The sequence below is a fragment of the Anabrus simplex genome, chromosome 12 (assembly GCF_040414725.1).
Source record: "Anabrus simplex isolate iqAnaSimp1 chromosome 12, ASM4041472v1, whole genome shotgun sequence".
Lineage (NCBI taxonomy): Eukaryota > Metazoa > Arthropoda > Insecta > Orthoptera > Tettigoniidae > Anabrus > Anabrus simplex.
Window position 1 is genome coordinate 9,670,128 of NC_090276.1, and position 12,764 is coordinate 9,682,891.

A 12,764-nucleotide genomic window follows, 5' to 3' on the forward strand; every position below is an offset into this window, starting at 1 on the left:
GCATAAAGCTGTGCCAATCTTCATTTCTTTCAAAGACTGTGTCAATCCATTTAACAGAACTGTGCTAATATTTACTTTCATAAAACTGTGCCGATATTTCCTTTCAAGGACAGTGCTGATTCGTAGAATACGGTACCTTTATTTCTTTTCGAGGGACTATGTCAATTCCCCTCATAAAGACCGTCTAAATTTACATGTATTATTATGAAACAGTGATAATTTTACCTCTGAGAAGTTACGAGATTTTTAAGACTGAGTCGTAGCAGAACTTGGTTCTCTTTCACAAGACTGTCATAAACTGTTTCTTTCTGTTTTCGCAGAAGCTTTAATTTATTTCTACGAGTGTGTGTGTGCGCTAGGACATTGCATGTACTCATTGCAAACAGTGCAGAGACTGTGTCCAAAGAACTTAATTTATTTTCTTTTGAGATTGAGTGAAGTGCTAAACTATCGCATCTCACAAAGTTCCAGATTATTTTCATTGCTTTTATTTCAAGTTTGATAGTGCCTATTGCATTATTCTCACAGAACTGTGACTTTGAATTCATCTTTTTTCAAAAGTGCGTCCAACACCATTTACAGTGGAACCTATTCGACCAGTTAACAGTGCCTCGCCTTAATTCGCAGTGCAGTGCGGTAGAGAAGTGTCGTATCAGATTCCATTGACATTCTGTGCGAAAGTTCTACACTTCTCTGCTCTTTTCATAGGACTTTGTGGAATACAAAACTTAACAACTATTCCAAGCTGCACGATCATCAGAGGACCGCCCCAGGTTCGAGTCTCCGTCAACATCAACAGCCGTGGGTCAACTTCGACAACGTGGGGCAACTTCGACAACGTGGGACGACGCCGGCGCCGACGACGGGAGACGACGCCTCCTCCACATCTTCAAGGGCATTCGAACTATTTGTCTGTAAAAGGTGATATCATTTCTATGCATTTCTTTTGAATAAACTGCAAGTTCCACTTTAAATGTGAACTTATTTCACTACCCTTCTCTCGTACTCTCTAAAGCATGAACCGTACACGCCTTGGCGTTACCCATGCGCTCCGCAAAACTGAAGTACGTCCGTCCGTCCGTCCGTCCGTCCACGCATCACGAGAAAACGGCTGAAGAGAATTTAATGAAAATCGGAATGTAGAGTCGGAGGATGAGCCTCTACAATCTAGGTGTCTAGGCCATAAATAATTTTATTCACGCTGAGTGAAATTATAGTTTAGGGGAAGGCCTAAAATTTAATTACCGAATATTTATATTATTTGTGGCCTTATGATAAATACTACATAACTAAAGTTATATTGCAGTATGCATTATACATTTTTACTGAACCAGCCATGATAACACAGATATTCATGAATTTGTATTTTTGTTGCTAACTCCATATCAACGCCGAGCCACGAAAAAAATGGGTTAACAGAATTTAATGAAAATCGGTATATAGAGTCTGCGAATAATAAACAATAGTCTGGTTGAAATTGTAGTTTAGGGGAAGGCGCCTAAAATTTAATTTTTAAATACCTATGTTATTGGTCCTATCCAAAAGTAGGCCTACTACATAACAAAAGTTATAGAGAACACTATTTACAATCATTTATGTTTTATTCAGTTTTAACGTACCGACTATGATATGACTGGTATTTCGGAGTCGGAAGAAAACTGAATGTGAAGGCCTACAATATCGAAAGCGCATAATATTGCTGAACAATAACATTACATTGACCACTGTTTGTTGTGATGTTATTTGTCTCTTATGCTGCCATTCAACTCCAATAGATAAGATTACTGCAGCGTACCTGACTGAATATTGGCGGGAAATAGCTGGGGAGTTAGAAAGCTTTCTTCTTTAGCATGGCATTCCTCTGGTTCATACATTTTCCTGGGCCGATGACCTGCGATGTTAGGCCCCTTAAAACAACAAGCATCATACATTTTGTGATACTGCTGGTACGTAACACACTGGTTCAGCGTAGTATTCCAGCTATTCGATTCCTACTCTGACGCAGTTTTAATAATAATAATAATAATAATAATAATAATAATAATATTTGTTTTACGTCCCACTAACTACTTTTTACGGTCTTCGGAGACGCCAAGATGCCGGAATTTAGTCCCGCAGGAGTTCTTTTACGTGCCATTAAATCTACAGACACGAGGCTGTCGTATTTGAGCACCTTGAAATACCACCGGACTGAGCCAGGATAGAACCTGCCAAGTTGGGGTTAGAAGGCCAGCGCCTTAACCGTCTGAGCCACTCAGCCCGGCGACGCACTGTTTTGATTGAGCAGTGTGCATACTTAAGGCAGAGGCTCACTTAGTAGTAGTAGTAGTAGTAGTAGTAGTAGTAGTAGTAGTAGTACTAGTAGTATGACCTGGTCTAGAATTACAATTTAGGCCCATTCCAAATTATAGCACCACAATTCACTAAATAACCCGAAATTCAACCCTAAAAAGAGCCGTTTCTTAAGAAAAGCTTCTTCCTCGTAACTTTTATTAAATTCTACATTCATTTCATTCCAAACATTGAGATTTTCCTACTCATCGGATACTCCTAGGAAACAGATTAGTAAAAGGACATAGTTTTTGCTCTGCGACTCTCTACTATTCGACCCCTCTTCCCGAAAAAAATACTAAGAGTGTTCGCGGATCACGGCTGTCTGCGGCTTGGTCATTCCAGCTCTGGAACTTTGGACTGTTATATCAGCAGCGTGGTAATATTCGTAAAAAGTGAGAAAATGTGTGGTTTTTCATTTGATTGAGTATTTCATATGAATGCATTGCTTTTAATCGCGCCATGCCCCCTGACATCATTGTAATAACCTATTTTCAATTTAGTTGGGAAAATCACTAAGACAGTCTTTCTGAGGATGTAAAAAGGCAGTTTGAGAGCGAGTGTCTGCCATTATAATGAAAACTCCCCAACCTGATTGTGACTGATGGTAGGCAAGCGGGCCTACCATTACAACTGAGTATTCCCTAACCCAGTGTTCATATGAGAAAATACGTTTGGTGACTTCCCGTCGCGTTTCTAGGGTAACGTTAAGAGTTTTGCAATTTAATACAATCTTGCTCACACGCCTAATCTAGAATTCTGTACACAATGTAGAATTCCGTAGCGAAGCACGGGTACATCACCTAGTTATTACATAAAGCAGCAACAACTAACACAGTGCTACTCCAAATAATATAACAAAAGTGACGGAGCAAGTCAACCCACGTGGCGATAGCTTCCTTAAATGTGGCATCTCTGTTATCGTTGCCATAGCAACAAACCATTTTGGAGCAGCGTTAGTCAACTTTCTCTCGCCGGTGGCGCTAAACGTCAGACTTCAACTCTCGTGGGCCCAACTCACCGCCGTCTCGAGGTTCGAGACGGCTGTGGCCCAACTATTGATAACTTTGGACATGCTATATGATTGTTCCTTCAACAACGGGTACTGCAGCTAGTATAAACCAAATACAGTAGAGACAATACACGAAAATCTGCGAGATATCGAGGGACAACTATTACAGTTCGATCTAGCGGGGTGACCTGGAGTTACTGATTTTGTCATAAGAGTACGTGTATTTGTGAAGTTTTTGGCGTTATTTATGAGTTTGCATTAAGCTGACATAAGTAAGTAGTAGCGTTTGTCATTCCTTTATACCTCCTCGCAATATGGATGGAAAAATATGTACCTACTGCGTTTGGCTGCAATAACTATGAAGTGAAGAAGGATCCGCGATCATTGTTCCGTTTCCCTCGCGTCAAGAAAATGTAAGTAAATACTGTGTTTGCATATATATTCTTCCAGTTACGAAGAGATTTTTTATAGTACTTCCTAAACTTTTGACCTGCACGACCGATATTTTAACTGGCTTAAAATATAATAAGCTTATTTTATTGTATAGTGCAGCAGTTAACCTTCAATACTGATGTGTTGTTGTAGGTGTGATCTGTGGCTTTTGATTTAATTCAGGAAAATGCATGTGTGTGTGTGTGTGTGTGTGTGTGTGTGTGTGTGTGTGTGTGTGTGTTCCAAGTTACCCCATTTGGAATGCAGTAATGCGTTTTCAAGCACTGAAGAAAATATAGGTGATTTCAGAAATGTATATATTTTGTTGAAACAATGTGATGGTGCAGATTTGATTTACCCTAATGAAATAGCATTATGGCAAGTTTTGCTTATAGGGAAATTTTGAATGTCTCTTCGGCCAAATTTATATATTTTTCTTTCTGTTAGTAGGTTTCAAGTTAAAACGGAAAATTATCCAGCTCTTAAATGTAAATTCATTGAATCACGTGTGTAGGGAATGCCCCGATATTTTTATTGACAAGTGTCCTAATGTGATGATACAATGCTTTTAAATAAGAAAAAGAAATCTAGCCGTTAAAGTTCAGGCAGGAATGCTAAAGCTAAAAAAGTAATGCATAAAAGAAAGATCAAGCCCTTTCACAGCAGTCCATTACACATCTTGATTATATGTCTAATTTCAGTCTTTAAATAATAACGTGTTAAATAATTCTTCATTCATTTATCCAGAATTGCTTTAGCACCTTTGAAGTTAATATTTTAGTACCATTTTCTTTCTAGACGTAATTTATTTATGTATTTCCGTATATATATTTCCATTGATATTTGAATTTAGCGCGAATTTCTAGGTCACGCCAATAGGAGCACTTGCGAATTGTCTCCCATTTTAACAAGGCTAAATCCGGAAGTGTCGCGTATTGTCTCTACCGTACTGTATTTGTATAAAGTACTATGCGTGCACCTTCATTACTGCAGCTTATGTATCGCTGAGTAAAAGCACAACTTGGAGGTCTTAGTTTACGTGAGACCCTGTATAATAATTATTTTTAATATGGATTTGTTTTTGGGTTGTGGATCTATCTGACATGGCAACCGGTGATTGTTACCTATCTGCACACGGAGCACTGATTTTGTGTCCTTACCCTATTTTCAATGATTTTATGTGTAACTGAAAACGTCTCGAAAGAGGGACGAAACATGTATCACCAATATAGTTTAATGTTGTCTTATTAATAAAGACGATTATGGTATTGTAAAGGTGGAACGTTTGTTGTTCAGAATTTTCACGAGTTAAAAAACTAAGATGCCGTAAGTAATTTGCCTAGTAATATTCCGTCAAGGATCTGTGAAATTGTCAAAATTAAAGCTAGAAGATGTCCTGTGGAGAATTCTAGCAACCATAGGGGTCGCTGTGCTTGCTGTGATAGAAAAAAGAACAGATCTACCAAGTACAGTAGCAAGAATTGCAATGTATACTTGTGTTTCTAGCATTCAACTATTGTGTGCTCCGAATGCTTGGAGAAAATAGAAAGTGACTAAAATGTGCTGAGAGATGTTATTTCTTCTTTATGTCTTGTTTATTACTTGTTTATCAGTGAGTGACAATCCTTTTGTGGCTATCCGCTGGGTCGTTAGTGATAATTCCTTTAAAATTGTTCCATAACATTTCGATTCTTTTTTGTTCTATATACCGTACTTTTAATGTGATCAAATACAGTAGAGACAATACACGACACTTACGGATTTCGCCTAGCTAAAATGGGAGACAATTCGACGGTGGCGCTCCTAGTGACTTGACCTGAACAAATCGCGCTAAATTCAAATATCAATGGAAAGGTATATACGGAAATAGATAAATAAATTACGTCTTGAAAGAAAGTGGTATTGAGATATTAACTTCGAAGTTGCTAAAGCAATTCTGGATAAATGAATGAAGAATTATTTAACAAGTTATTATTTAAAGACTGAAATTAGACATATAATCAAGATGTGTAACGGACTGCTGTGAAAGGGCTTGATCTTTCTTTTATGCATTACTTTTTTAGCTTTAGCATTCCTGCCTGAACTTCGTCTTTTTTCCTCATTTAAAAACATTGTATCATCACATTAAGACATTTGTCAATAAAAATATCGGCACATTCCTTACACATATGATGCAATGAATTAACATTTAATAGCTGAACAATTTTCCTCTTAACATGAAGCCTACTAACAGAAAGAAAATCTATAAAATTCCGGCTTTAATCTGAGAAGAGGGATTAAAGAAAGAAAAGTATGAAAATGTTGTCGATAGTGATGCTTTGAGGAATATTTACGTACAATTAGAGTAAAAATGTAACATACCCTTGGCTGTATAGTCGAGGATTTTTAAAGTCACTGGCCTGGAAATGATCTGAACAGATCTTATAATTCTTATATAAGCGTAACGTCCCTTCTTTCTTGTACACCTTATCCAAATCACTTCTGTGACATTTCAAAACCCACAGATCACACCTACAACAACACATCGGCATTGAAGGTTAACTGCTGCACTATACAATAAAATATGCGTTATACATTTTATGCCAGTTATAATATGAGTCGACCAGGTCAGAAGATTATGAAGTACTATAAAAATCTCTGTCACTGGAAGAATATATATGCAAACACAATATTACTTACATGTTATTGTCACGAGGGAACCTGAAGAACGACCGCGCATTTTTCTCTACTTCGTAATTACTGCAGCCAAACACAGCACATACCTTTCCCCTCATGTTGAGAGGAGATATCAAGGAATGTCACACGCTACTATTTAATTATGTCAGCTCACTGAAAACGCATAAATAACACCAAAAACTTCACACAAAAATACACGTGCTCTTATGACGGAATCAGTACCGTTCAGGTCTATCCGCTAGAGTGAGCTCCAATAGCTGTCCCTCGATATCTCGCTCAGTGTCGCGTATTGTCTCTACTGTATTTGGTGTGATTTAACATTTTAAATTAGAGTCGAAACTCGATATCTCGTATCACCTCGAGAGCTAAATTTTATTTCGAGTTATCGAGATTTCGAGATGCAGAGATTACCGTTTTTGAGCATGTATAACTCATGATTGAATCATATGTATCTGCGGATTTATAATGAATACATAATTTTTAACAGTATGTACAAATATACAAACTATTTTACGGCAGCACTTTAGTTATAACCCTTATTACAGTAACTTTTTAGAAGACAGGATGCAGTACATACAGTAGTGAGTGATAAAAATCATCGTTATCCGTATTGAAGATACTGAATGTAGGATGCTAAAAGGTTTGTTTTGTCACCTATTCAATACATATAAATTTTACAATTTAGGAATTTATTGTTGATTCCACTTGAGACATGTTTCGCCCTTCATTGAGGGCATCATCAGTCATATCTCCTCAAGGCAAAAATCAGGTACCAGGTTAGTAGTTGACATGCACAAATTAATACATATTATTAATACACATTACAAAAATTAAGTATGAGAAACAGTTGTACAAAAGTGATGGTTGAACATATAGGATTATAGAATAAGAAGTCAGCACCAATGCGTAAAATTAAAATAAGATTTCGGCAGTGGTGCTCTGGAGAACAGTTGACGCAATCATAGGAAAATATAAAGTTTTAAAAATATTTACATTATAACAATCAAGGGAGAAAGGGTGTAGTGCTCGGCGTTAATGTTTGTAACCAAAAATTAATGTCAGTGGTTGGTAACTATACAGTATTTACATTCTCCAATAGGACAGTTGAGAATAAGGTTTTTAAACATATTTGCATTATAACAATCAGGGGAGAAAGGGTGTAGTCCTCGGCGTCAATGTTTGTAACCAGAAATTAATGTCAATGGTTGGTAACTATACAGTATTTACATTTCCAATTGAACAGTTGAGAATTTTACAATTTATATACATATTTACACAAACGCAGCTTGATGAGCAAGGATTAAAAAACAATTAGTACCAAGTGCGTCTAGTTGTTTAAAAGGTTGGAAGAAGAGTGTAGCATTGACATTTCATAATGCGCAGAGTGGTTTATCTTAGTTAAAATCACTGGGGGTAGGGAAATATTCCATAGCCAAATGAGGTTTTATAGGACTCAAGCTGAAAGTTGTCTGGTTGCAGCATCGAGATCGGTACGGAGACTGGTCAGTGTGGATGGAGACTCATGGGTATTCAGTGCGTTTGAATGGCAACAATGATGACAGTTATTTGTAGGTAATTGCTTATTAGGAATATGCTGCGGGTTGAAACTTTCGCTTATTCGAATGTTATGTGAAGACATTCGAAGCTACAGAAGTCAACTAAAAGAATACCACGCTGCCGAGATTCGTACATGGAGGCTTGTCATCCACGACTTCGGGGGTTAGGCAGTACCATATGGCCGATAAAATAGGCATGAGGCAGTTTTTAAAAAGTAATTGTGATCGGTGGAAAACTGTAAATAAGAATGTAAACCGACTCTTGGTTTGGGTTTAAAGCAATTGTTGAGGAATGTGAAAACATGTTTGTACCTTTAAAGGTGGTAAGGAATGGTAAATACCCATCTTATTATAATAGAGAAATAGAGACTAAGGAGGTGCAGATTGGAAAGAAATAGAGTTTTTTTGCTAGGGGCTTTACGTCGCACCGACACAGATAGGTCTTATGGCGACAATGGGATAGGAAAGGCCTAGGAGTTGGAAGGAAGCGGCCGTGGCCTTAATTAAGGTACAGCATTGTATCACATAAATGGGATTGTAAATAAAGGGTACAGATCTCTGCACATTTGCCTGGTGTGAAAATGGGAAACCACGGAAAACCATCTTCAGGGCTGCCGATAGTGGGATTCGAACCTACTATCTCCCGGATGCAAGCTCACAGCCGCGCAGAAAGAGAGTTAGAAATGACTGTGGAAGTAAAGAGAAATTGAAAGAACTTACTACGAAATTGACTCTAGCAAAGAAGGCAGCTAAGGATAACATGATGGCAAGCATAATTGGCAGTCATACAAATTTTAGTGAAAAATTTAAGAGTATATATATACTTTAAGGCAGAAACAGGTTCCAAGAAGGACATTTCAGTAATAATTAATGAACAAGGAGAGAGTGTATGCGAGGGTCTTCAAAAGGCAGAAGTATTCAGTCAGCAGTATGTAAAGATTGTTGGTTACAAGGATAATGTCCAGACAGAGGAGGTGACTACTGCTAAAGAAGTATTAAAATTTGCATATGGTAACAATGATATTTACAATAAGATACAAAAGTTGAAAACTAGGAACGCGGCTGGAATTGATAAGACAATGGGTTGGGATATAGAACCATATCTGAAGTACTTATTTGATTATTGTTTGGTCGGAGGAGCTATACCAGATGAATGGAGATTTGCTATAGTAGCCCCTGTGTATAAAGGAAAGGGTGATAGACATAAAGCTGAAAATTATAGGCCAGTAAGTTTGACATGCGTTGCATCTAAGCTTTGGGAAAGCATTCTTTCTGATTATATTAGACATGTTTGCAAAATTAATAACTGGTTCGATAGAAGTTTTAGGAAATGTTATTCCACTCAAGCTCAGCTTGTAGGATTCCAGCAAGATATAGCAGATATCTTGGATTCAGGAGGTCAAATGGACTGTATAGCGATTGACGATCTGTCTAAAGCATTTGATAGGGTGGATCATGGGAGACGACTGGCAAAAATGAGTGCAATTGGACTAGACAAAAGAGTGACCGAATAGGTTGCTATATTTCGAGAAAATAGATCTCAGAGAATTAGAGTAGGCGAAGCTTTATCTGACCCTGTAATAATTAAGAGGGGAATTCCTCAAGGACCTTTATGTTTTCTTATGTATATGAATGATTTGAGTAAAGGAGTCTAATCAGAGGTAAGGCTTTTTGCGGATTATGTTATTTTGTATAGAGTAATAAATAAGTTAAAGATTGTGAGCAACTGCAAAATAACCTCGATAATGTTGTGAGATGGTCAGTAGGCAATGGTATGATAATAAACGGGGTTAAAAGTCAGGTTGTGAGTTTCAAAAATAGGAAAAGTCCTCTCAGTTGAAATTACTGCGTTGATGGGGTGAAAGTTCCTTTTGCGAATCATTGTATCACATAAATGGGATTGTAAATAAAGGGTACAGATCTCTGCACATGGTTATGAGGGTGTTTAGGGGTTGTAGTAAGGATGTAAAGGAGAGGGCACATAAGTCTCTGGTAAGACCCCAACTAGCATATGGTTCCAGTGTATGGGACCCTCACCAGGATACTTGATTCAAGAACTGTAAAAAATCCAAAGAAAATCAGCTCGATTTGTTTTGGGTGATTTCCGACAAAAGAGTAGCGTTACAAAAATATTGCATAGTTTGGACTGGGAAGAACTGAGAGAAAGAAGACGAGTTGCTGGACTAAGTGGTATGTTCCAAGCTCTCAGCGGAGAAACGGCGTGGAATGACATTAGTAGACGAATAAGTGTGAGTGGCGTCTTTAAAAGTAGGAAAGATCACAATATGAAGGTGAAGTTGGAATTCAAGAGGACAAATTGGGCAAATATTCATTTATAGGAAGGGGAGTTAGGGATTGGAAAAACCAAGGGAGATGTTCAATAAATTTCCAATGTCTTAGAGGTCAGTTAAGAAAAGGCTAGGAAAACAGCTGATAGGGAATCTGCCACCTGGGCGACTGTCCTAACTGCAGATCAGTATTTATTGATTGATTGATTCGTGGTTTTGTAAGAAGGGGAGCGGGGAGGGAACGTCATAAGAGGGAGGGATAGGGCGGTCCTATCCCTAGTGTGGTTGATAAATGTTAACAGACAAAGGTCGAGAAAGGAGAGAGAGAGGCAGGCTGCATGTTGAGCTGGGCGTCAGCACTCGTGTGGCATGCCGCCAAACGGAATGGTGAGAATGTAACTTTGTCAACTGTATAGAAGACCGGACGTGTTTTTCCAGGGAGGGTGGTTCCTTTTTTCCTCACCACGGTGGGACAGCATGTCTGGTCAGTAGTTAAAGGTGTGGCGTCTCACATGTGGATTGCTGACCGCCTGTGTGAGGGGTCAGAAGTTAGAGGTACAGGGGTGGCGCTTACATAAGGCTCGGTTTTCCGGCCGCGTGAGTGTCCACATAGTAGATTTAAATTTTTATTTTATTTTATTATTGGTTTGTATGGAAACATGTATTTGGGGGGAAGCCTGTAAAGTTCAGCAAATAAATCATATAATAAATTATACGCAATTAATTACGTGTTCTTACACTAAATAAACTCTTAATAATATACTGTACATACAGCGGACCTGTCGTAACATAACCTCTCATATAAAAAACAAATACTGTAATAAGACCACGATTTATACCAAATAAAGTCCATGTATATAACTACGTAACTAATAGACGTAAACAACTTTATAGCCATACCTCACAAGTAATAATAATAATAATAATAATAATAATAATAATAATAATAATAATAATAATAAAGCTCGATATTTGTATTATTTACCCATGGGTTCGAGAATTGTTTCCAAGTTGTAACTTACTTGGACACTTGGATCACTATGAGGCGGTGATAGGAATGAGTGTATGCACTGTGCTGTCTGTGGCCGGGTCATTGCAGCCGTTGCCTACGAGATATACAAGGCCGGGACATAGCTACTAATTTGCCTTTGAAAAGCCGGCCCGACCGTGTTCACGGTTTGGCCGCTAGATGTCAGGTATCTGTCCTGTTCTTAACGGACTTTTAACATTGTGATGTACGGAGTAATTGTGATGTTGTGTTGATTTTATGCAATTTATTGTGCGTATTGTTTCTGTCGGTTGAGTGTCCGTGAGGATGAAAAGCATGGTACACTGTTGTGTACCTCTATGTTCGTCGGATACCGCTAAAAAGCAAGAAAATATGACGTTCCATAATTGTCCTTCGGAGTGTGGTTTAAGAGAGAAATTCTGGATAAGCTATTTCGACGCACGAGTATGTAGCTTGCATTCGAATACATCAGACATCAGTGTAAGCATATCAATCAAGCGAATTCTCCCCAACGAAGTGCCTTCTGTTTTTAGTGTATACCCTGTTCACAACAGAAAAGTGCCAAACGCAGAAAGGTTCCAACTCCAAGAAATGACGTATTGCCGTCAAAATTTAGTAAAATTTCTGATTCAGATAACGATGAACATACCATATCTTCGGCATATAACTTTTTTATTTTTTTTTTAGCTAGTTGCTTTACGTCGCTCCGACACAGATACGTCTTATGGCGACAATGGGACAGGGAAGGGCTAGGAGTGGGAAGGAAGTGGCCGTGGCCTTAATTAAGGTACAGCCCCAGCATTTGCCTGGTGTGAAAATGGGAAACCACAGACAACCATTTTCAGGGCTGCCGATAGTGGGGTTCGAACCTACTATCTCCCGAATACTGGATACTGGCCGCACTTAAGCGACTACAGCTATCGAGCTCGGTATATATATAACTGATCTACTTCACCCACAAACTATAAAGAAGTACCTACAAGTCTCGTTTCTATGTCAAGGAAAGGCTACGAGTATCTATGTTAAATCTAAACAGATGTATATAGACGAGATATCAAGTGCCAAATTACGGAAAACGGTTTTTATATCGAGAAGTAGGATACGGCAATGAAATCAGAAAAATGATTTCAGGTATCTGAACTTGACCAAAATGTAAACCAAATTGAAATCATTTAAAGGTTTTATTCCTGTTAGAACAAACCGAATCTTGCGGGAAGAAAGAGTGAAATACGGAGAAGCGACGCTAAAAATTTGCGTCCTCTGGCATAGGAAAGCACCTACCGGCTACAGATTTGAGATCCTTGCACTGCCTACCTGTACCACATCAGAAGATGCTGAAAAATTACATAGGATTTTCTAATAGCGAAAAAGGGCATAACATTGCTCTTCAAACAGCGGCTTCAATACGAATGTCGCAACATCAGATGTGTGGTGGAAAAGGTAGGATGGCTGATAATTTA

The 12,764-nt window shown here is 38.3% G+C and overlaps 1 protein-coding gene across 2 annotated transcripts in view; it reads right to left on the reverse strand.

The window, feature by feature from the left end:
• Positions 1 to 12,764, reverse strand: part of LOC136884443 (ankyrin repeat and SAM domain-containing protein 3) — a 134,179-nt gene that overhangs the window by 98,847 nt on the left and 22,568 nt on the right. The gene's annotated exons all lie outside the window — the stretch shown is intronic.